Here is a 24,247-nt window from a genome sequence, read left to right on the forward strand (position 1 = left end):
TCTTTAAAGTTAAATAAACTTGTTATTATTATTTAGAAAAAGAACAATTTTAATCAATTTCATTAATGACAGTTAGTTAAAACATGTTACTAGTTAACAATTTACAATTCTTTAAGGAATATTGAATGTGAAGAAGATTATCACCGAAGTTGCAAATTCTGTTACCGAGCAGCTGAAAAATGTATCTCCCATCGAAAAATATCCACCAAATTCAATATTTCTTTTAATCTGTTGAGAACATAGCAAATATATGTGGTTTGGCTTTTCCAGCACCAATTTGTGGACGGAATTCAATTCTATTGTTAAAAGATGGTCTCACTGTATAACGTCTAGTTGCATCAGGAGAAGAAAACAGTCCCCGTGAGGTACAACCAAAACTATCTTCATGCTACCAAATTAAGATTTCAAAACGTGCATCTCTTAGAGAAATCAAAAGATGTGGTTTTTATGCAATAAAGATTGTTAAAAAACCTCGTTTAACTGAAAGACACAAGTCTCTTCGACTAACATTTGTAAATTTTTTTAAGAAATGGACCTTTGATGATTGGGAAAAAGTTATCTGTACAGATGAATCGAAAATTAACCATTTTTGAACTGATGGACCAAAATATGACTACGAAAAACGAAATGCGCCATTAAAAGACAGTGATTTTATGACGACTATGAAATATGGTGGTGGAATATTGCCATTTTGTGGTTGTTTTTCTGCGAAAGGTGTAGGAAAACTCCATAAAATTGGTAGTAATATGAATGCAGAAATGTATATAGACATTATCAAGACAACAGATGTGGATAGTCTGAATGATTGGCGTGGACAAATTGAAAACACTGTGATACTACAAGATAACGACAACAAACATAAGTCTAAAAAGACGCTTAATTTTTTAAAAACCGCCAAAATTACATTGCTAGATTGACTCCCACAATCTCAGAATTTAAATCCGATTGAGAATTTGGTGCGAATTCTAAAACGTCGCGTTTATAATTATCAAAATGCATTTAGAAACACAACTCAGCTCTAGGAGCGCTCCCATGATATCTAGGGATCTATAATGCAAGAAGAGTGTCGCAAACTGGTGGAGAGTATGCCCTCCAGAATTCAGGCAGCCATTGACGCGAAAGCAGGTTATTCGAAGTACTAAAAAAGTTACTTTAGTAATCTGCGCCAAAAGTGTGTAAATGGGTTGCAGTTATTTTTTTTAGATTACTGGAGTATAATTAAGGAAATATTTTATTTATTTAGTCCTAAAATATCCTTAATAAATATTGTTTAAAAAAACACAAAACGTTTATTTATAAACATTGCACTTTAAAAATGGTGTCACAAAGTGTAAATATAGACCACCATTTTGTCTTACACTGTAAATATTAAGATTTTTTCATATTTTATGTTTTCAAATTAAATCTAGAAGGCTTGAAAAATAAAATTTCATTTTCATTTATATTTTTTTGTTTTTGAAAAATGTTTAAAATTTTCCTTGGAAAATATTTTATTTATTTTTATGATTTTCAGCCACAAAATGAGCAAATATGCGCGAAATTGATTAATTTTTTTTAAGGGGACGATATGCTTAATGTTTATGGATATTTTATTATGTTCAATGATATTTTTTAAGTTTCAGATATTGTTGATTCATCTTAAAATATTGGCCAATATATGGCTACTAAACAAATATTTTTACATTAATTCATTAGATAATCCAATTATAATGCAATTTATTATAAAATATTATTAAATTTATGAAAAAAAGCAAAAATTTCCGTCATGAACAATTTTATAATATTTATGAACATGTTCTTAAACTGAATGAAAAAAGTTTGGGAAAAAAAAGTCAAGTTCGATTAATAATATTTATTACAAAATTCATTCCAATTATGAATTTATTTTTTCTGTGTTGCATTAAAATGGAAATATGTTATTGCATTCCAGTTATGAAAACACTATGCATATACTTATTTACATTAAATATAAATAAAATAATGATATAACTTAACATGACTTTAATTAGAATATAAAAAATGGATCGTTTTTGTATCATAATGTACTTTTTAATATTGCCTATTAAGTTAATTTTTAGGGATCTTTGTTTAAAACTAAAATGTACATTAAGATGAGCATAATTCGATAGTAATGTAATTTGTTTTTGTAAAATGTTTTTTTATATGCTGACTAACATTTTTGCGATACAAAAGAGACACATTTTAGTATACATATCGAAAATATAAATTCCAATTGCTGGCAGGGTATAGATAACCTACACATGTGAGCATATCTTTTGTAGATCTTCTCAAGGAATATTTATATTTTAAATTTCAGCCCATTGGGATTAAAAATGTATTTTTGGCGATATTTTTTTTTTTAAATTTGAGACCCGAGGTGACCAAGGGGGCCACGCACCATTAGCGCTAGAAAACTGAACAAATGTAAATCAACTTAAAAACACCACAGCTTCAACCAAGTGAAATTTCGTAACAATATCTCCAATACTTCCCGAGATACCGAATTATTTCTAAAAAAAAAAACTTTCTAAACCACTGTACGCTGATAGAAGGCCTATTAGGCGTAATCGTTACAGACGTAAAGAGTCCATCCGCGTAATGCCTCACAGAGGGAGATAGGAGCCTAACCATAGAATAAAATATACATAAAAGCCTTAATGAGAGACAAAAAAACTAATTCTTGCAACAGCAAAATACATGTAAATCAGTAGATTTTGTTTTTGTGCCAGTCATAACCTTTGGTAGAGATTTTCAAAAATTTTGAATTTAATAAAATGAAGATATTTTTCATTATTCTTTTTTTGCTAAATTAATGATTTTTTTATAAAATTTTAAATTTTTTGTGAAATTAAAAATTTAACATTCAATGATTTATACATCTTTTTATATCCTTCACCTTCGTGAGAAGGGTATATATAAGTTTGTCATTCCGTTTATAATTTCTACATTTTTCATTTCCGACCCTATAAAGTATATATATTCTGGATCCTTATATATAGCGGAGTCGATTAAGCCATGTCCGTCTGTCTGTCTGTTGAAATCAATTTTCTGAAGACCCCAGATATCTTCGGGATCCAAATCTTCAATAATTCTGTCAGACATGCTTTCGAGAATTTTGCTATTTAAAATCAGCAAAATCGGTCCACAAATGGCTGAGATATGAGGAAAAAACCTATTTTTGACCTATATCTGGATTACTAAGACATTAATATAAACAATATGGATATCTAATGATAGATATTTCAAAGACATTTGCAACGACGTATATAAGACCATAGTAAGTTGGACCTACAATGGGTCAAAATCGGAAAAAAAAATTTTAACCCGAATTTTTTTTTCACAAAAAAATTTTAAAAATCAAAAAAAAAAAAATTTTCCAGAAAATGAAAAAAAACAACTGGAAAAAAAATTAAATTTTGTTTACCTAAAAATATTTAAAATTTTGAAGTATAATTTGGTGAAGGGTACATAAGATTCGGAACAGCCGAATATAGCTCTTTTACTTGTTTCCATTTATTTTTCGAGTTCGCAAATAAAGTCCTTTTCAAAACAAAAAAAATAAATAAATTATAAATAACTCATCTTAAAAATTTGGAAAACAAATTTTAAATTTGTATGATAAAATATAATTTGGTGAAGGATATACATGATTCGGAACAGCCGAATATATCTCTCTTTCTTGTCGAATAATTATTTGGTCATATACTAAGTACAAGGGCTTGACCGACTATACTTGTTTTCTTCTCTAATTCTCTCAACACTAACCTAAAATGTTATCTTACAAATCACAATCTCAGTGATATAATACAAAAAATGATTTTCAAATGGTTAAGGCATTGAATTTACTATAAAAATGAAAGTAAACCCGTTATTTTCTGTCTATGGCCTTTTTCTATCCTATCAATATTAAGGTGCCAAAAGAAAATAACTACTTTAAAAACTTAAATCTTTTTGGAACTAACAAATTTAAAAAATGCTGCTCAAAATTCTTTTAAACTTTCTATCCCTCCTACCGAAACTAAACTAAATTTTCTCCACACAACATTTTAAATTCTAGCACATTTAATTCTATTGATCACAAGCAATTGAACATTTTATGTTATCCCTGTGAATGTTTGCTCTAAACCAAAAAAAATAAAATAAAAATGAAGAGAAAAAATACCCAATGAACAATGGAAAATCATCTCTAGCAATTTGTCATGCCATCATGCATTTCATTACAATTGACTATTTCCTAGCATTATGTGGTGGCGTTGTACAAACTAAAATGACATCAAAATCCAATGGACTATAACCTACAACTAAACAAACTCCATAAAGAAAATTAAAAACGAACAAAAAAATAATAATAATTTTACTTAGTCATACAAAATGGCATTAAATAGAACAAATACTTAAAAATATGTGTATGGACCATCATACAGTGTAAGTACAATGGCACCATATTTTATTGCAGTAAATATTTCAAATACCTTTAGCTATTTGCAACTACACATTATTCAATTCCTTATCGTTTTATTGTGTGTATGTGTCTAATACACATGAAGTTATTCCTAGGATCTACTAGTTGCAAGTGAAAACTTAAAGCTGCCAAAGGATTTATGAATTCTATAACAAATTTTGTCTCCCTTTAGGATTTAAAACTTATAGCATTTTAGCTAATATTACTGGAATTTGTTGCTAAGACTCCGAAACAGATTTCCAGAGACTGTTGGCATAAACTAGTATAAATTGTCTTTTTTTTATTTTATAGATTTATTTGATTTTGAAAACTAAATATTTCGGTTACCTTTGAAAAATGCAATGTAAGCAAAAACAATCAGATAGTTTTTTTTTTGAAAAATAGTAGAAAGAACAAATTGCAAATCCATAAATGTGATTTATTACTTAATACATACTTACTTACTTACTTATACAGTATTTAAGCACACAAATATAAAATGGAATGGAATGCTAACAAATTACACAAATAGTACCTAGTTTTACACTAAAATTACATGGTAAATTACAAATGTGTTTGAGTAAAAGTGGATGTCATAAATTACCTAACGAACTGTAAGAAAATATTTGTAATTTTACTCTGAGAGACAGAGAGAGAGTAGTATTTAATATTTGGATAAAATATGCAATTTTTAAATGAATGCAAATTTACTCGGTATCTGCAAGCAGTGTTGCCAGACAAAGTTTACCTTATGTCCCCAATCTGAAAGTCGATGTCCCCAAAAAATCCCCATTTCAAAATTGAAATCCCCAATTTTGTCACCATAAAAAAAATTAAATTATATTGTTAATACTAAATTTTACTATGTTGAGTTAAACAAACTAAAGTTGCAATCTGGCATAATAACATACGACAAGCATTTTTACATCTATTTACCTCATTGTCAGTTTTCAAAATGTTGATTCATCGATTCTGGAACAAATTGTTTGGAAGATGTCATTTTACTTTGAAACCTGCCAAAGAATTCTTGATGTTTATCCGATTTTTGTATGAATTAGTTTTTATAACTCCTTGAGAAATCAAGAGCTTTATAATATTCGATTTTTTAATCCAGAAAAAAGTATCGCGCACATCCCCATTAACAAGTAACAAGATGTCGAACACGACCAAATCATAATCACAAATCAACCGTGTGTGGCCAGCTTAAGTTACAGGTCGACGATAAGTTGAAGAACATCATTGAAAACTTTTTTTTTTAATAAATTCTGAATTTGAGGATGTTTTTGAAATTTTTTGACATTTTTTTCACTTTCGCACAGTGTAATTAACATTTAAATACGAAGTCAAAAATTGGCTCCTAGAGAATGATTCAGCTTTCTGTGTTTAGTAAGAATTTAAAACTATTTAATATCTGTGAACTTTTGATGAAATCCTTTTTTAATTTTTTTATTATCAAAGTAGTGTCCTGAAAACGAAAAATCTTTGTGTTTTTTATGTTTTTCATCAAATTCTGAAGAAATGAAAGAAATAAAATATGATTATTTAAACAAAATATAAAACCAAATAGATTAGAAATTGAAATGTTTTTCAATAAATAGCTCTTCTGCTTTATTACTAGGCCAAGTACTCTACATTGTGAATACCGCTAATGTCTAAAAATGTAAAATCCCCAAAAATGGATGTAAATCCCCAAATTTTGTTAAAATCCCCAAATCCCTCCCCACGAAATTCTGTCCCCAAAAAAATCTTGAAATCCCCAAATTGGGGACAAATCCCCACATCTGGCTACACTGTCTGCAAGGGACAGTAGAAACTGTAAAAGCAGAGAGGATGCTCCATTTTAATTTCTAAATGCTAACCAATTGCAATGTATGGATTTGTCGGCACAGTGTTGAAAGAGAAACCGATATTTGCAAAAATATTTCTGTGATTTCAATAAAATAAAATTAAGCTCGCATTATGAGCCAATATCTTTTGTGGAAAGCTAACATGCAATCAATAGACATTTTGTTTATCAAATAGTATTACTATTTGCTTCGTAATTTACATAATATAAATTCTTAGCCTTATTCGGGTATAATATATAATACATTATTTGGTCCGTTAATAGCATGTTAGGGATGTCTTTACATTTTCCTATTTTTCGATCACCCAAATAGCGAGCCCATAGAATTAGGAAACAGGAACCAAAAAGATTTGTCAAAATTTTGGTACGTTTAAATGTAGTTATATTACAAGTGTTTTCCATTATTAGCTATGAACGTTTTTCCATCTTTCTGGCAATATATCGATTCTGAACGAATGAAGCCAATATCGGAAATGTACCCAGATAGAGCATTCTTCATCGATCGAAACAAATAGTAGTCGGACGGTGCACAGTCTGGATTATAGGCGGGTGAGGCATAACTTCGCAACCACTTCATTCTAAATACTTTTTAACATGTATTGCAACATGTGGCCGAACATTGTCATGATGGAATATCACGGCTTCGCATATTCTGGGAGCTTTTCGGCCAATGCTCCCTTCAAACGAATTAGTTGCGTTAGGTACAGGTTCCATGTGATGATCTGGTCAGATTTCAGCAGCTCATAACACAGTGCAACAGTGAAAAAACACAAGATCATGACAGTATAGGTTCGACTCTACTACCAAAGGGTAGTAAAACCCTATACTCAGTTTGTCCATTTTGGTGACCGATTTTTTTTTATGGGCCCCCAAAGTATCTGAAAATCAGTGGGGCCTCTAAAAAAGGTACCATCAGTTTTTGGTTAACAGCTAATTTAGACTTTGTGATACGGCTTAACTTTATATGGCAATAATATAGCTAAGAGTCTGCCAAATAGATTTTGTTAATTTTTTTTTTTCCAAAAAATAGCTTTTTCGTGCACTTTTGTTGAAAAAATATAGGAAGAACATTTTTTTTTTTACTTTTTTTAGAATAACTTCCAGGGTCTATTAATTTTTCACTAACAATATTTAGCAAAGTTGTAGCTACGGTAAAGTTGAACAACTCTTGTGAACATATCAATGCATTCTGAATGTGTCTAGTCACTCTACATAGCACATAAAGATCACTTTGTACCTTAACAATTTTCGTTTTTCCTATTTTTTGACGCTAAAACAAAGATTTTTTTGTAAAAATAGTATTATCAAGTCCACACTTCTATGTTGTGCTGTATTATTTACTTGGCTGAGGTGTTAGGAATGGGGATCAGTGGGTGGACCCTCAATGTTACACATTTATAAAAAAATGGCCAAAAAGTCATTTATGATCCGAATGAGCTAAAATTTCAAATATAGATAGACCTTGAGAACGTCTACAAAAAATATGGTTTTATATGTAATTATCTCTTTTAGTTCAAGAGATATTTAGGTTTAATATTTAGGTTTAATATTTTTTTAAATTTTGCCCGATATTTTTTTCGTATTTTATATTTGATAGGCCTACGAAAGGTCGAAATTTGTTTTTTTATATATGACGTATATTTGCGATAAAATTCTAAAGAAAATAAAACAAACCTGATAACAATTATTTCGATCCTATAAAAAGTTACACGCATCCAAAGTTGAAGCATCTTTTTATATATTTCAACTTTGTATGCGTGTTTTTTTTAAGTTTTTTCCCAAAAAAATCCCCATATTTTTTCTTTTATTAAAAACTAATTTTCTTCGGGACTATATAAATTTTTTTATGATCTGGAAAGAGAACTTAATGCAAAAAACGTATAAAGTAAAATTTGACTAATTTAAGGGGACATTGTACCCCCCAGCCCTATCCAAACTTGGGCAATTTTGAAAAAAAAAATTAGGTTTGAGTAAAAAATTCTAAAAACGCAAAGCACCGATCCTCAAAAACTCATCATATAAAAAGCTTATATTTACACTTCAGAAGTTCCACAAACCTTTTCCCACCTTTGCCCACTTTAAAAACTTTTAAAGGTTTTTCATATCTTGCATCAAGCCGGTCTTGCGTGATCAAGATTGTATAAAGTGATGCTCCCGGATCATACCGGCAATGATTTGCCCATTCTTCGTTATTCCAGCACAATAGAGAAGTATACACTCGAACATACATTTTTAACAAAAAAATTCTGTGTCAAAAAATAGTAAAAAACTAAAATTTGTAAGCTACAAAGTATCATTGAGAGCTATTTAGAGCGCCTAGATATATTCAGATTGCATTGAAATGTTCACAAGAGTTGTTAAGATTTGCCGTAGCTAGAACTTTGCTAAATATTGTTAGTGAAAAATTAGGAGTCCCTGGAAGTTATTCTGAAAAAAGTAAAAAAAAAAAATTTATTCCTAAATTTTTTCAACAAAAGTGCACGAAAAAGCTGTTTTTAGGGAAAAAATTTTAACAAGATTTATTTGGCGGACTCTTAGGTATATTGTTGCCATATAAAGTTAAGCCGTATCACAAAGTCTGAATTAGCTGTTAGCCAAAAACTGATGACACCTTTTTGAGAGGCCCAACTGATTTTTAGAAACTTTGGGGGCCCATAAAAAAAATCGGTCACCAAAATGGACAAAGTGAGTATAGGGTTTTACTACCCTTTGGTAGTAGAGTCGAACCTATACTGTCATGATCTTGTGTTTTTCTAAAAGTCTGCATTTGTTGCATAGTGTAATAGATAAAACCCTATTTGCTATCACCAAATACAGAGAATTACCTTAGCGCCATGGAGATTTGGCTTTCGTGTCGATTCGGCTGGTTGACCGGATTTCACATACTCTTACTATTTGGGTATTGTAATGGATAAATTTTTCATCGGAAGTAATGATTCGGTACCAAAAAGGTTTCTTTTATAGCGTTCAAGCATCATTTCGGTCATGCTAAATCGTCTTACAATGTCTCTCGTATGGTACCCAATTTCCCTGTTTTTGAACGAATTCTGCTGCTCGCAAACGTTTTAAAATTTAAGCTTGAGTAACTCCCATCGATTTGTCAAGCTCTTGTTGAGTTTGACAACAATCTTCATGTAGTAGTGCCTCCAATTCTTGGTCGATCTTTTCTTACATGTCAAAATCACCACTTCTGAAGCGCACTATTCGTTCGTTAAAATCGATGAAACCCTTTCACCATAAGCTTTGGTGTGCTTCACCTTCACTGTTTTCAAATTAAAGAAGTAAAGCAAAAATGTACAAAATTCTACATTTTCGGTAAAAAACAAACTTAATTGTTTACATGTTCAATAACTAAATGAGAATAAATATCCTTCAAAGTCACATATAGGTTATTAAAAACAATCCAGCAAGGATAAAGATGATCCAAACTTTTCCTTAATATTGTAGAAACATAATATGAATACCTTCCTCTCTAATTAAATACTCTAGAGAAAAAGGTTGTTATCGATTTAGTTAGGACGCTCTACAGAAAGCTGTACACCGAGTTAAGCGATTTTTTATTTTATGAATACAAGGTATCCAGAGTGCCGTGGTTAACATACATGAAGTTTTCAATATTGGTATCCTGCCATTTTGCTATACATCGGTACTTAAGGTTACTAACTGATATTTTAAAGGTCATAAGGTCTAAAACCTAGAATGCTATATGTCAGTTAATATCATTTTATAATCCACACTGATCTACTCCGCCTTGGTGTGGAAACAAAAATTGGGATAGGGATTTATTGGAGAAGGTTTTTCGAATCATTCAAATAACCTTTACATCGGCCATAAACCATGCAATTGCCAAGAGTTTTCAACCTTCCAATCCACAATAAAGTATTTTAAGCATGAATTGTGATAATCACAGAGAATATCAAATGTATAAATATCGATGGCAGCAGCACCCTTGTAAGTAGTTTCATGAACCATCCAAAATTTAAGATGTGAAGTAGTAAAATCTTGGAATGTCCTGATGTGTAAATAGGAGATAAATGCCTATTTTATATAAGAAAACTTAGATAATATGTGGAGCAATATGTTACCAAGGGGAACGTAAATACTAATGAGCTAGCATATACGTTAAAAGTTCCAGCAGTTGTAAAAAAATATAAATAAATTAAATTTTGACATCGGGAAATGTAAATGGTGATGATCTAGTCAGGATAGATTAAACAATTTACTTCTACATCATTAAAAATACTAAGCCATTCTAGATGTTCAGGAAGAATGTAAACGAATTTGTAGTATGCATTTTTATATAAAAACCACAACGGAAAGACTTAGGAAGACATTCTAAATTATAATAAGTTTGATGTGCTTACAGGACATCCACAAATAAAATCACACTTGGCTCGCATGTGACATTGTAGTATCGTTGTTTGTAGAGCCTTTGTAGTGAAAAAAATACTGAAATTTTAACCATATTTTTCTATAGCATATTTATAGCACTATGTTTAGCGTAAAATATTGATTTGGATTAGTTGTTTCTTATATATTATTTTAGGTAAACATGGCATCCCGAATGAAATACAAAATTAGAACTCGTTTTCGACTTCCTATGGAAAAATTTTAAAAATCACGGAATTTGAACATGATTTTTTAAACAGTTTTTTTTTTAAATAAAAATGTAAGAATGTAGTTTTCTGTTGAAATATTTGCGTTAGTTTTATTTTTATAACCTTTGCTATCTATATATAAGAATGATATGGTCCATGTATGTAATGGCATCACCTGAGAACGGCTGGAGCGATTTGGCTGATTTTGTTTTATTCGATTCGAAATTTTCAACTGTAATAAAAGAAGCTCCCTAAAGTATGCAGTACATATCTAGATATTTTATTTGCAAATAAATAAGAACAGGCAGGAGTATGCGGGTTGAAGAAACTTGAAGAGCTACCGGGCGAAGCCGGGCGATCAACTAGTTTTTAATTAAAACTAAAGAGATGCCATTAAAAGTAGGTAAGAGAAAGAAAAAAATATATTTTCGGTTTTCTTGTCAATTTTCTCATGATTACAAAAAACTAGGATTAGCTTAAAATAATTATAAAAAATTATACACTTTTTTAATACAATGATAGAAACAATGATTCTGTACATTGTTATTAAAATTTTTATTGTATTTTTACATTTAGTCGTAACATATGCAAATCAGCTGTTACATAGAATAGATTTCAGTTTTATCATTGCTGATATGGAATAGTTATCAGAGTTTCTTAGAGTACACAATAAACTTAAAATGATTCTTGGAATCCTATTCCTTAGCGAGCTAGTCTCAGTCACCAACGAAATTGGTAACTTGACAAGCTTATAACAAATTAAGAACATATCTTATTGAAAGTGAATTTGTATTAAACACAATTAGCATAATTAGTATGAAATGTTATACAAACTGCTTAATATGCATAAAGATGAAAAACAGATGTTTGGAACTTTTATTGAAAACATCAGATGCTAATTTACAAAAATCCAAATTTTGATAATTTCTTGTTGTGTTGATATATGGATTAAAAGAGATTTTTAAAAATTTCCTTGGATTTTCTCTGAAAATAATTTCAATTGCAATTGCTTTTAATTACAAGAGTTTTGTAATGTAATTATTAAATTCTACCACAATATTTAACATGTCACTCCGAAACTCTTCGGCAATTTGTTATCTAACAAAATTATATTAACATTGTTGCATTCAAAAAAATACAAGTGTATTTATTCTCTTTCAATTCATATTTACAACAATCAGTTTCCTATGTGACACTACAAATGTTTACCCTTTTTTACCATTTATGTACAATATTTAAATTGTATATTTATTTTCAACCAACACAAATGCAAACACAAACTCTGTCTTTTCTGTGTATTAGGTGGTGCTGATGTTGTCAGTTTTAGTTTTTGTTTTCGAAGGGAAAGGAAAGGTGTTACCACACATTTTTAGTTAAAGCAATGACCGTGAAATGTGACACTTGTTTAAAATACAAACATTCATACAAAAAACGGCTTTTATATGATATAAAAGTTTGTGTATGTGTTTATACCCAGCAGTTCTAGGAGACTGTCGCGAATTAGTAATTTTGCCAATCACTAGTTATGTGACTAGTTACTTTAACACGTACTTGACCTAAACAGGGAGACAATTGAGCCTTTCGGATTACAATGAGACTGTCTTATAGCTGGTCCAAAGTAGTCAATGAATTATATTTACATACCGGTTAAATAGAGTCAGTTATGGAGTCAGTTATTTATAAATATACTTAAATTCAGCTCAGTTATAAGGAGTTACATTCTCAACATGAATATGTAGCTAAAAAAAACAGAAAAAATACTGCCGTGTGCGGGAATAGAACCGGGAAATGACTTGCTTGTATTTGATAGTCTAGCTCTTAACTCGCTGCTCCATGTACGAGTTATTTTAGCGTAAGTTAAAGATGGTTTTAACATAAACATATAAATTAGTATAATATGAACAAAAAAAAATTAATGGCTTTGACTGGTGTTGAACGTCTAACGTCCTGTTTTCAAGTCAAAAACACTACATAGCTGTACTAATTACAAAAGCTCATTACCAACCTATATAAAAATGAGTACCTATTCTACTAAATAAAAAAATGTGATGGGTAACCACCACTCATTACAAAATAATGTATGTGGTAACTAGTTGCCATTACCAAAATTCACAAAATGTTTGCTGGGTAGTTATTTTAACATGTACAGGTTCTAATTGACCTCAAATAGGCAGTTAAAACGATATCTCATAGGCAGACCAATAACCGATTGCTTGTAAACAAATCTTCCTCCGAAAACTCTCCAACAGATCACTTCTGGTGGCTAAAATAACTACTTTCTAAAATAAATGGTTAAAGTGATAACACTATAAGTTATTTAGAGACACTAAAGTGATAATTGACTTCACGCCAGGTTACATGTAATGCCAGTTACTTGGACACACTTAACTAATAATTGACTTTACGCTAGATTTCCTGGAATGTATAATGTAATAAATTGACTTCTCTCTACATAACAAGTAGCGCATACGTGTCAAATGACCCGAAATATATTATTTGGAGTTAGCCAAGTAAGGGATACATTGACCACTTTCTTAACTGCTGGGTTTTTTATGTCAAAAGGGTATTTAGACTTCTTTTTTCAAAATTTACGTATATTGTAGAATAATATTTAACTCGATACATATTGAAGTATCATTGATTCCCAGAAAAAGGCTACTATTAATCCAACTTGAGAGTAGTGATGATTACAGGAACACTTCGCACCATCTAAAGTCTCCTTTGCCATGCTAAATTTGCTCCCGCTTGAGGTTATGGACAGGTTGATGTTATGAACCATAATCAGCTGTCTGGGACATCTCCATGACAATATTGACTATTTTGTTACTAGAACTATCTTCGGCATGGCTTTAATATGTTGATCACACATGGAAGGTCTGATGGATATAAACCCTTCTAGAGAATCCATTCGAGATCTTCACGAAATCGGATGTGGTTTCTATATCGCACTGACTTATACGCTTGTAACTTTGGACTACCTAACCAGTGCAGGCTATGGTCTGAGCCATGGTTAAGGCCACCAACAGGCTGAGATTTTACCGAGTATATGGTGTGGATATTCGTATTTACACTGACAGCCAGGCCGCCCTGAAAACTCTTTTTTGTCTCTAATCTGGTTCTAAAATGCCGGGAATATTTGTATGAGATGGCGAGACATTCTTCAGTTGGACTCTTCTGGATACGGGGACATCAAAATATCCCAGAAAACTATATTGCGGATTCATTCGGCAATATGGGTGCCTCACTACCAGATGCTGAGGTTAATCGACTATTCGGAATTCCTCTTACATTATGCAAACGTGGTTTCTCCGATAGGCCAAAAATCAAAAACAATAATGTTTTTGAATCTAACAAATTTTGTTGTTTTTTCAGCGAGATTTAATAGTTGTGTCCGTTGAAAGTGACGTTATGTTTATATTTCATATATTGTGTTTACATAGTCAGAAAAGAAGACTTAAAAAGTTATTCGCGATATTGTGGCAGAAGTATCCAAAAATCTTACAAACATTAAATTTTAACTTATTTTCTACCAAATTAAATAATAAAAGCTGAGAAAATATAAGCCCATTAAAAAATTCCTCACACATTTTTAAAAAACTACTTTTTGAAAACTTTAAGTTCCTCCATTTTTAAGACCCTAGCTTTTTTTAGTTTTGGAGATATTGATTTTTAACCGCTTCTTCATATAAGGGAAACCACTGTGCGTTGGGTCTATTATGAACTCTGTAGTTGAGCGCAAACAAAATGGTTGCTTTAGACCACATGTGTGACGGCAAGGGTCATAATCGCCACGTGAGCGATTAAAAACGTGGTTGCAGTGATCACAGTAAACTGTATGATTGGTTTACATGCTAGGGGAAGAAATCTCTCGGCTTCTGCAGAAGTTGCCATGATGAATCAGAAGATGAGACTAGGCAGCATCTTCTCTGTCAGACCCCGGACCTGATAAATCCAAAAAGGGCAGTTTACACGCGGAGAGAAAATAAAGTTGTACATGTTTACTCTAACCATTTCAAAATTTTTACAAGTTTTTGAATACTATTATGATCACTATTATATGATTTCGGTAACCATAATATGGTAAAGTTACGGTTCACATGATTTTATCATTTTTGTGATGAGGGATTTACCATATTGTTTTGTTCTCGGCTTTTGGATTTTACCATACTATTGTTACCTCAATCATATATATAATTACTGTGACTATAGTATTGTTAAAATAACTTTTAAAAATGTTGAAATGTTTACAGTAAACATGTAGAACTATATTTTTTCTCTGACGGGACTTTCAGTTGGCTATCTGTTTAACCTAACCAAGTGAGAATTATATCTTAACACCAAACACATGGCAAAATTCATAAAATTCAGTTCAGTAAACAGTTTTTGTAACACTGTAAATGTTTGTTTAAATATTGTGTGTGGTTGCGAGTTGCTTGCTTGATGGTTTTGGTTAGTTAGTTTAAACCAAACAGTTTGGCATCCTTTCATTTTCATTCATTTCGTTTTTTCTTCTTCACATTTATAGCACTTGCATGTGAATCAGCAACGAACAAGAGCTGCTACAATGGTGGCTGCAGCAACAGCAATATTTGGCGTCATCTAGATGCACCGTCATCATTTGCTGTTGTTGTGTAATTTTCGTTCACTCTCTCTTTTTTTTTTTGAACAATACTAAAACAGCGAACAATATGGCGCCACTTAAATTAGCCAACATCTGTTATTTTTTTTCTCGCTTCTCACTACAACTTAACCTCACTTCTTAACCCCTTCGTGGTGTGTTAGAATCGTTTAGAAAAAAAGTGTAAACTTGGTATGAGGAAAAAAAATGAACATGACTCAAAATTATGATGAATATTATTCCAAGCCAAGTACACGACACAATGCACTTTATTTGTTTGCATTGCATTAGAGATTGTGTGTGGATATATTTTCTTACTTATTTGTGCAACCCACAAATTTGTAGAATGAATTTCATTATTTTCAATATACAACACATAATCATAATGTTGAAAAAATATTAAGAATTCTTGAAAACATTTGTAAATTCAAGGAAAAAATTATTCTTGTTAAGAAAGGAAACATGAGTCGGCTTCATTACGAAAATTGCTTTTAGCCGGAAATAAGATGATTCTCTTTTTCAATGTTTTCTAAAGTCATTGTGTTCAAAATAGAGTTTAAGTGTTGTAATCAGTTGTAATTATATTGCTACGTTTTTACCTTTTAAAAACGGTGGTTTGTTTCATTTACATAAATCAGTTTATTTTTAATTGCAAATAAAAGAGCCAAGTAGTTTTAAAATTTTGACAACTCTTTATTTATACAAATTTAAATCACAACAGTTCAAATAGTCACTCTCGTTTTGAATACACACAATCATATTACCCACTTTAAAAACACACTGGTAAAACTGTTTGAGGTTAATTCAAGCAGTGCGTGCGATATACTGAACTGGTTCTTGTTTTCGCTACCACAATTTATTTATATTTTTTATACCCACCATCAAAAAAGATGGGGGGTATATTAGTCTTGTCATTCCGCAAAGTGTATATATTCTGGGTCATTATGAAATTTTAAGTCAATCTAGCTATGTCCGTCTATCTTTATGTTGAAAACACGATATGACCCAAACGAAAGGGGCTTGTGTTTCGTTGAACGTGGAACCATACACTTTGACTTATATCGGCTGAGGTCGTTGAAGTTAGAGAACATAGACGGATTGGATTAACAGGCCGGACGCTGTTGTTTTGATAATTCCCCTTGGATTTGTTGGTTGACTATCTATGGATGGCAGGAATTAGATAGCCCGAACTCTTTAGTAAGGTGCTGGTGCATTGATTCAAGCAGTCAATGCACTAAGAATGGCAATGGCTGTGATTGACGCATTGTTTCTAGCCGGTATTAAGACCAACGTGAGTTACCACCGACATGGCGTTTACTGACTATCTGTAATTGCTACAGCCCTAACTAGTAGGGTACATGATTCTATAAATGGTGGTTGAAAGCGAAATAATATATCCTGCTTTATCTAGGAACAAAGTGATTTATTCACATAATACATAATAGGATAATTATGGAATCACTGAAGGGATTCCAAGTTGATCCATAGTCCTCCGAATGGAAGTGTACTAAGGACAATACGAATTTGAACTAACCATGTAGTACATACCTCAGGGCTCATGTTTTCGAGAAGTTTAGGTCCAATATGAATCTGAAAATTAAACAGAAAATAGGAGAGTTTAAAATGGGGTTTAAAAGAGAACTTAAGGAAATGAAATCTAAACATAAAATAAAATTAGTTTGATCAGTTAAAAGATATTTATTTGATGTTGATATGTTGCAGATTTTAGTCAATGTATAATAAATGTTATTTTAAAAATCACCATGATATGATTTAATAACGCCATCAATGATTAAAAACCTACCAAATGTGGCAATAATTGTGCTTCCTATATTGTTTAATGCGATCATGAAACTAGGAATTTATCCCTAAAATTGGAAAATTTCTCAAATAATAATTATACCCAAACCGGTTAAAGATTAAACCCTGTCATCTTCTTATAGACCTATTAGCCTACTCCCTTGTTTGTTGAAGTTATTTGAGAAAATATTCCAGGAAAAGATAATACCTTTTTTGAATGATGGAAACATTATCCCAGTACACCAATTTGGTTTCCGTGAACATCATGGCACCATTGAGCATGTCAATCGTTTAACTGGAGAGATTAGAAAATGTTTTGAATTAAAGAAATATTGTTCTGCCGTCTTTTTAGACGTTGCTCAGGCTTTTGACAAGGTATGGCATAAAGGTCTAGTACATAAAATCAAATGTTTACTACCTCTATGTACTCATAAATTACTGGAGTCTTATTTATCGAATAGACTTTTCAGAGTTAAGTACAATGATTATGTGACGAGAGAATACAAGATTAGAGCTGGAGTTCCACAGGGAAGTGTACTAGGACCTACGCTATATTTGATTTACACCTCCGACCTGCCTACGTGCGATAAACTAACAATTTCAACATTTGCTGATGATACCGCCATTATTAGCTCACACGAAAACCAACTCATGGCATCTTGTCAACTACAGAATTATATCGTACTGGCGAATAAAGGTAAATGAGCTGAAAAGTAAACACGTTACGTTCGCTCTAAGGAGAGGAAATTGCACACCTGTCACACTCAACAACTTTAATATACCGCAGTCTGATTATATAACCTAGCTTGATATTCATCTAGATAGATGGCTTACTTGGCGCCGACACATAGAAACCAAGAGACTTCACATGAAGTTAAAAGCCTCTAGCTTTCATTGGTTAATCAGTGACCAATCAAAATTAAGCCTTGAATATAAAGTCATCCTGTATAAGACCGTTATAAAACCAATTTGGACATATGGAATTCAATTATGGGGAATGGCTAGCAACACCAGTATTGATCTTATACAGAGGGCCCAATCTAAAATTCTTAGGACCATGACGGGAGCACCATGGTACGTAAGAAATGAAAACATCCACAGAGACTTAGAAGTGTCATTGGTAAAGGAAGAATTCAAGAAAGTCCGTGAGAAATATATTGTAAAGCTGCGAAACCATCCCAATACGCTTGCAAGACAATTTGTGCAGATCCAAACCCGATCCAGGTGCTTTAGAGTAGATCTAACACCCCGCTAAGATGAGTGCCAGTTAACCATGAAGGCTCTCTTGTTGAAGAGCAAATAGTTTTATACTTATTGTAAGGTCGATAACAGACATATTCAATAAATCAGTAAAGCGTTAAAAAAAATTTATGACAAAACAATAAAAATAGTTCAAAAAGTCCTATTTTTGGTTTGATACACAACAAAAATTTGTTTTAACTATCATAATATATTAGGACATTATAACAATACTAGCATAACCCGGTGCACTTCGCTACCCCTACCCTAGTAAAATTAAAAAAATATGAATGGATTTCTGATACAACCTAACTACGTACATGGTACGAAAATAACACATGCAAAATATAACGAATTAATTTGGATACAACTCCACTGATCCCACCCATTTTTAAATATTTTGTGTAAAAATAACTCATATCAAGTTTTACTTTAACTTTCCTTTATAAGGGAGAGGTTATTTCTACTACGCCGACCACGCTTAGCTAACCTTCGTACAGGGATCAGGAATAAATTCGTTTTTAGCTATCCTCTGTAGAATTGATTGATACAAAGTTTAAATATTTTTAGAATTATAGTTCTCGAGATATTCAAAATTAATTATTTACTTTGTGCCACGACCTCTACTGCAATCCCGACCATTTTCAGACAATCTCTGTAAAATGCGGACAAAATTTGAATAACCTTGCAAATGTTACTTTGTATGGGTGTCGACTTACCTCCGTTTCTGACCCCTCCCATTTTGGTTCCCCAGATATTTGAAATCATTATTTACTCTGTGTTTGAGGTGCAACGCCCTATAATCTAATTTCTTATACATTCAGCTAAACTCCGCACAGTAATACGAAATTAATTCGTAAAAAGTTTAAACACTTTTACAATTATAGTTCTACAGATATTGGAAAATAATTACATATTTACTTTGTAGATGGTGTGTCACGCCCACTATTCCAATCCCGAACAATTTATAAAAGAGCCATTTAGACTAAGTTTGAAGAATCTTGCAATTATAGTTCACAAAATATTTAGAAATAACTATTTATGGGACGGGTCCCATTTCTTATTAAACTTCATGCAGTGATAAGTAATTGATTCGTATGAAGTTTGAAAACCGTCACATATGTGAGTTAGAAAATAAAAAAGACCTTCAAAATATGTATATTTTTGTGACTTTAAATTACTAAAGTCTTCTTCTTTGTTTTCTATAACAACTCTCACTTAAAACAGAGCGAATTCAATACTGTTTAATTGTTTCTTTTATTTATTTACAACAACAAATTGGACATACACGCATTGCTTTGTTTACTTTTTAGCTTAAGATTCACATGTACACGTTTTTGCATATGTGTTAGTAACATCTTTATAAGCTTATAACCCCTAAAAAACTGAACCGATTTCAATAAAATATATATTCTGCACTTCTGTGAATAAATCTCTTTAAAATGGTATATTTCTTGTCCAAATTGAATGTATAATGTGAGCGTAAAAGGGGTCTAAAGAAACCCTCTTGCCTATTAATATTATGATGATGATGACCTAATTGCAGACCGTTTCAATCCCCCAAATATTTTTGTCAAATCAAGTGTAGACTGGTCCCTCTGGGTATTAACTGCTACTATATCGGCGGATGTGTGACACGTATTATATGTTCACACTTTTTGACTAAAATTTCACTAGTACAATGAATGCTGTTGAAGTTTAAATTCTTAGAAAATGTATTAATTAAAATTTAACAAATATTTGCGGCAACACATATACAAACAATAGCACTGTGTATCTGAATGTGTGTGAATTTTGTAGTTGTTTGGAAATATCCCGGCAGTTCAAGGAGGCAGTCCCGAAATAGTGATTTTACCAATCATTTAGGGTTGGTACTAGTTACTTCTGTAGATACATTACTAGTTATTTTAACCAGTGCATGTCCTATGCAGGGGGGCAATTGAGACTTTTTGGATTCACATACTGGTTAAATAGCTTCAGTTACCTTACTTGATTAGCTACATAACTAGTTATTTTAACATGGATGGGCGCTAATTGACCTCAAATAGTCAGCTAAAAGGAAGTATCATAGACAGTCTTATACACGATTGATTGTAAGCAAACCTTCCTTCGACAAATCTCCAATAGATTGCTTCTGGTGGGTCAAATAACTAAAGTGCACTACAAAATAAACGTTTAAAGTGACTTCACTATCACTTACTAAGAGACACAAAATTGTCTATTGACTTTCACGCTATGGTACATGGGATATCAGTATACTTAAGCAAAAATGACACTTAAGTGACAATTGTCTTCTTACTAGATTACATTGGATGTATAAAGTCTCTCTGCACTACATTAGGGTGCTCTTATTTTGCAACTTTTCGAATATTTCAGCAAAATATAAAATCGGAAATTCTCATTTTATTTAAAGTTTAGAGTTTTAAGTCAATCAAGCCTTACAAACAAAATTAAATGTTGAACAAAATTCTATTAATAATATGGTTTTTGTATTTCATTTATCGGGAAGAAAATAGGTTTCGAAAAATTCAACTAAAATTCTGTTTTAGCAATGATCCAGCTTATCAAATACGCAATCCAGCACAAATATTTTGAGTTGCAAACATCAACACCTTATTTTTCTACTAATAAGACCACCCTAATAAACATGAATGTCTGTTTTTGTTTATTTATTTTATGATTCAATACCTACATACATACATATGTATGTATAAAGGGTCTTTCATTAAACGCTTCCTTTCTTTTAAATAAAACAATGTGACATTTTTTATTCGTTTGTCTATCGTTGCCATTATATATGGAATGGAACATAGTTTCGCTGGTTGGCGTTCATCCGAAATGTCAAATCTTCCATGAGTTTGCGAACCTCAAAGCAAACATCATTTAAATTCAATATGAACAATGGGTTGTTTGGCTTTGAGGGTCGCATAGCTCAGCGACTTAATACAACCCCACAACAGAAGGTCTAACGATGTCAAATCACACAAGCTCGGTGGCCAGTTCACATCACTTCCACGTTCAGAATTTCACACCCAGAGGAAAAAATATTGTTGTGCTTGCTTACCATTTCAAAATTTTTAAAAGTTTTATAACAATATTATGGTCACTGTAATTATCTATATGTTTTATAATACTTATTTGTCATTATGAAGGGTATGTATCTGTCACTTACTCTGATTTAGTTGTTAAATATTATTGTGTAAACAACAAAGTTTTATTTGCTGCGAAATTGCCAAATTTCGTGCCACCAAAGCGTCATACGCGAGAAGTTTTGCTTTACTTATTTAATTTGAAAAAAACTTCCACTAAAGCACATATTTTGGGCACCAAAGCTTATGGTGAATGCTTTTTACGGGTTCCAACGTGAGAGAGATGGTTTGTTCGGTTCAGAAGTGCTGATTTTGATACGGAAGACAAAGATCGCCTAGGCCAACCAAAAAAGAATTGGAGGCATACTGCATGAGAAGTAAAACTCAACAAGAGCTTGTAAAATCATTGGCAGCAAAAGCATGGAAATTGCGTACTATACGAATTGAAGCAGAGACACCTTGAAAGACGATTTTGCATGTCCGAAATAAAGCTTGAACGCTATAAAAGAAACAAGAGCTTGCAAAATCATTGGAAGCTACTCAAGCAGCAATTCTAAAACAGAAATTTGCTTCATTGCTGAAGATGATTTTTTGATGAAAATTATAGTTCGTTTCCAACTGCTCCAGGGTCAATTTTAATAAAACAATTTTATTATTTCCACGTGGTGCTGAAAGCTTAATGTGTCCATGGTAATTTGGCAAAACAAACTAAATAAATGACAGCCAATTCCACAGATGATGCCTCAACTAAGTACATGAAAAACTGTCTAATTTCGTAAGTCCCTATTGGAAGACCCTTTATGATGTGAGTGGCTGTATATATATATGTTTAATCCATAGTTGGGTTTATGCTATTCAGTTTTCTTTTCTTTTTTGTTTTATACAATTATATTTTGCCCACCAGCTTTATTTAGTTTCTTTTATATATTTTTAGTTTTCAAGTACTATTATTCAATACTTTTATTCATTTTGCTTTAATAAAAAACAACAAATGTATTTAGTTTTTTTTTTTTGTTTTTCTTTTTTTATTATTTGTTTACTTTATATCTTTTGTCATAGTTTTTATGAAAAAGAAATTGTTTTGCTGTCCATACATATAAGAGGACTTTTGTATCTGTATAAATGCGATTTTTCAATTACTTGATACAGGTTAAATTCATTTGTGAGAATAGGGAATAAATAACAAAAATTGTAAGCTTTTGTTGTGGTCACTTGAACGACGACCTTTATAAATGGCTTATGAAGTAATTGAAAATATATAAAGGTTTTTACTTTTAGTCAAGTTAATTTAATTTTTAAGGAAAGCGATTAAGAGGCAATTAGTTGTCAAGGCTACATAGAACTAAATCCAAAGGATACAAAGAGAGTGTGAAATGAGATTTTTTTAGCCATTTTTTAATATATTTTGTTGTCACTTATATAGAAAAAATAACACACCTAGTAATTTAAATTGTTTTATTTTGTTTTTTTAAAAATAATTCAAATATTTTTCCATTATCCATTCATATACCAATTTGCTAGCGAAAATATTCTAATAACCACATTTCTTTTCATTCCTCCAATGCCCAACACTCTCATAAATATTTGGCTTATCTAAAAAAATAGAGTGAACAAAAAACAACTAACTTTTTATGTTATAAATTATTTACTACAACTTTGCATATTGCGTCTGTCAAAACTTGTGGACTTAGTCAACTGTATTACACACCCATCTGCATCCCCGTTCGCTGGAACATGTTTAATTTTTAGCTTACCTTGTTCAATGTCACCCCTGATACAAGTACTTAACCATGAAGTGCATTACACTGCCATTCATGGCTTTAACAAACATTTGCTGCCGCATTGAAAAAGAAAAAAAAACTAGTAAAATAAACACTTATATCGTACCCACTCGAACACATGTAAATCAAACACAAAACTCAAACCCTGAACAAATTTGTTCTAAGGCGGAAATCTGCAAGTATTCGAACAAAATGTAAATGTTAAATCCTCAAAATGTTACAAAATAGAAGAGAAAATAGTTGTTTTTAACCTTAAATTTGCTACAGAGGACTGATAATATAGTCGTACATAAGAATAATGATTTTAAAATATTTAGGTTCTAAAACTTTAGTATTATTGAAATCTTTAGAGAAATTTTTACCAGTCACTTGGATAATGTCTTATAAGTTTTATTTTATTGTTCATTAATTGCAAGTATAAAATATATCAATAAAAAAAAATTGTGTCTCGTTTTTTTTTAAGCATACTGTTCAGGTTTGTAATCTGTGTAAAATTACGCAAATTTTGATACCTCTTGTGAAAGTGTAGCTTGAAAAAACATTTGGATATCAAAATTATCAAACTCAAAACTCAAAATTCAATAGAAAATATCAGAAAATTTTGTTCTTGAGCACATGAATACTTGATTCAATTATGAAATAATTGAAACCAAATATTTGAATAGAAATATAGTTTTTTCTGTGAATACAAATTCATAAATATTTTCTTTTCATTTAGTGAGATCGACTTTACTATATTACTTTTCCTAGCAAATTATAAAATTTTAATAAAAATTTGTTCCTTTTTGATAAACTAAAAAAATTTCTGGGCACATATATACAAAATTGAATCCTT

The sequence above is a fragment of the Calliphora vicina genome, chromosome 4, assembly GCF_958450345.1.
Source record: "Calliphora vicina chromosome 4, idCalVici1.1, whole genome shotgun sequence".
In the NCBI taxonomy this organism is placed as follows: domain Eukaryota; kingdom Metazoa; phylum Arthropoda; class Insecta; order Diptera; family Calliphoridae; genus Calliphora; species Calliphora vicina.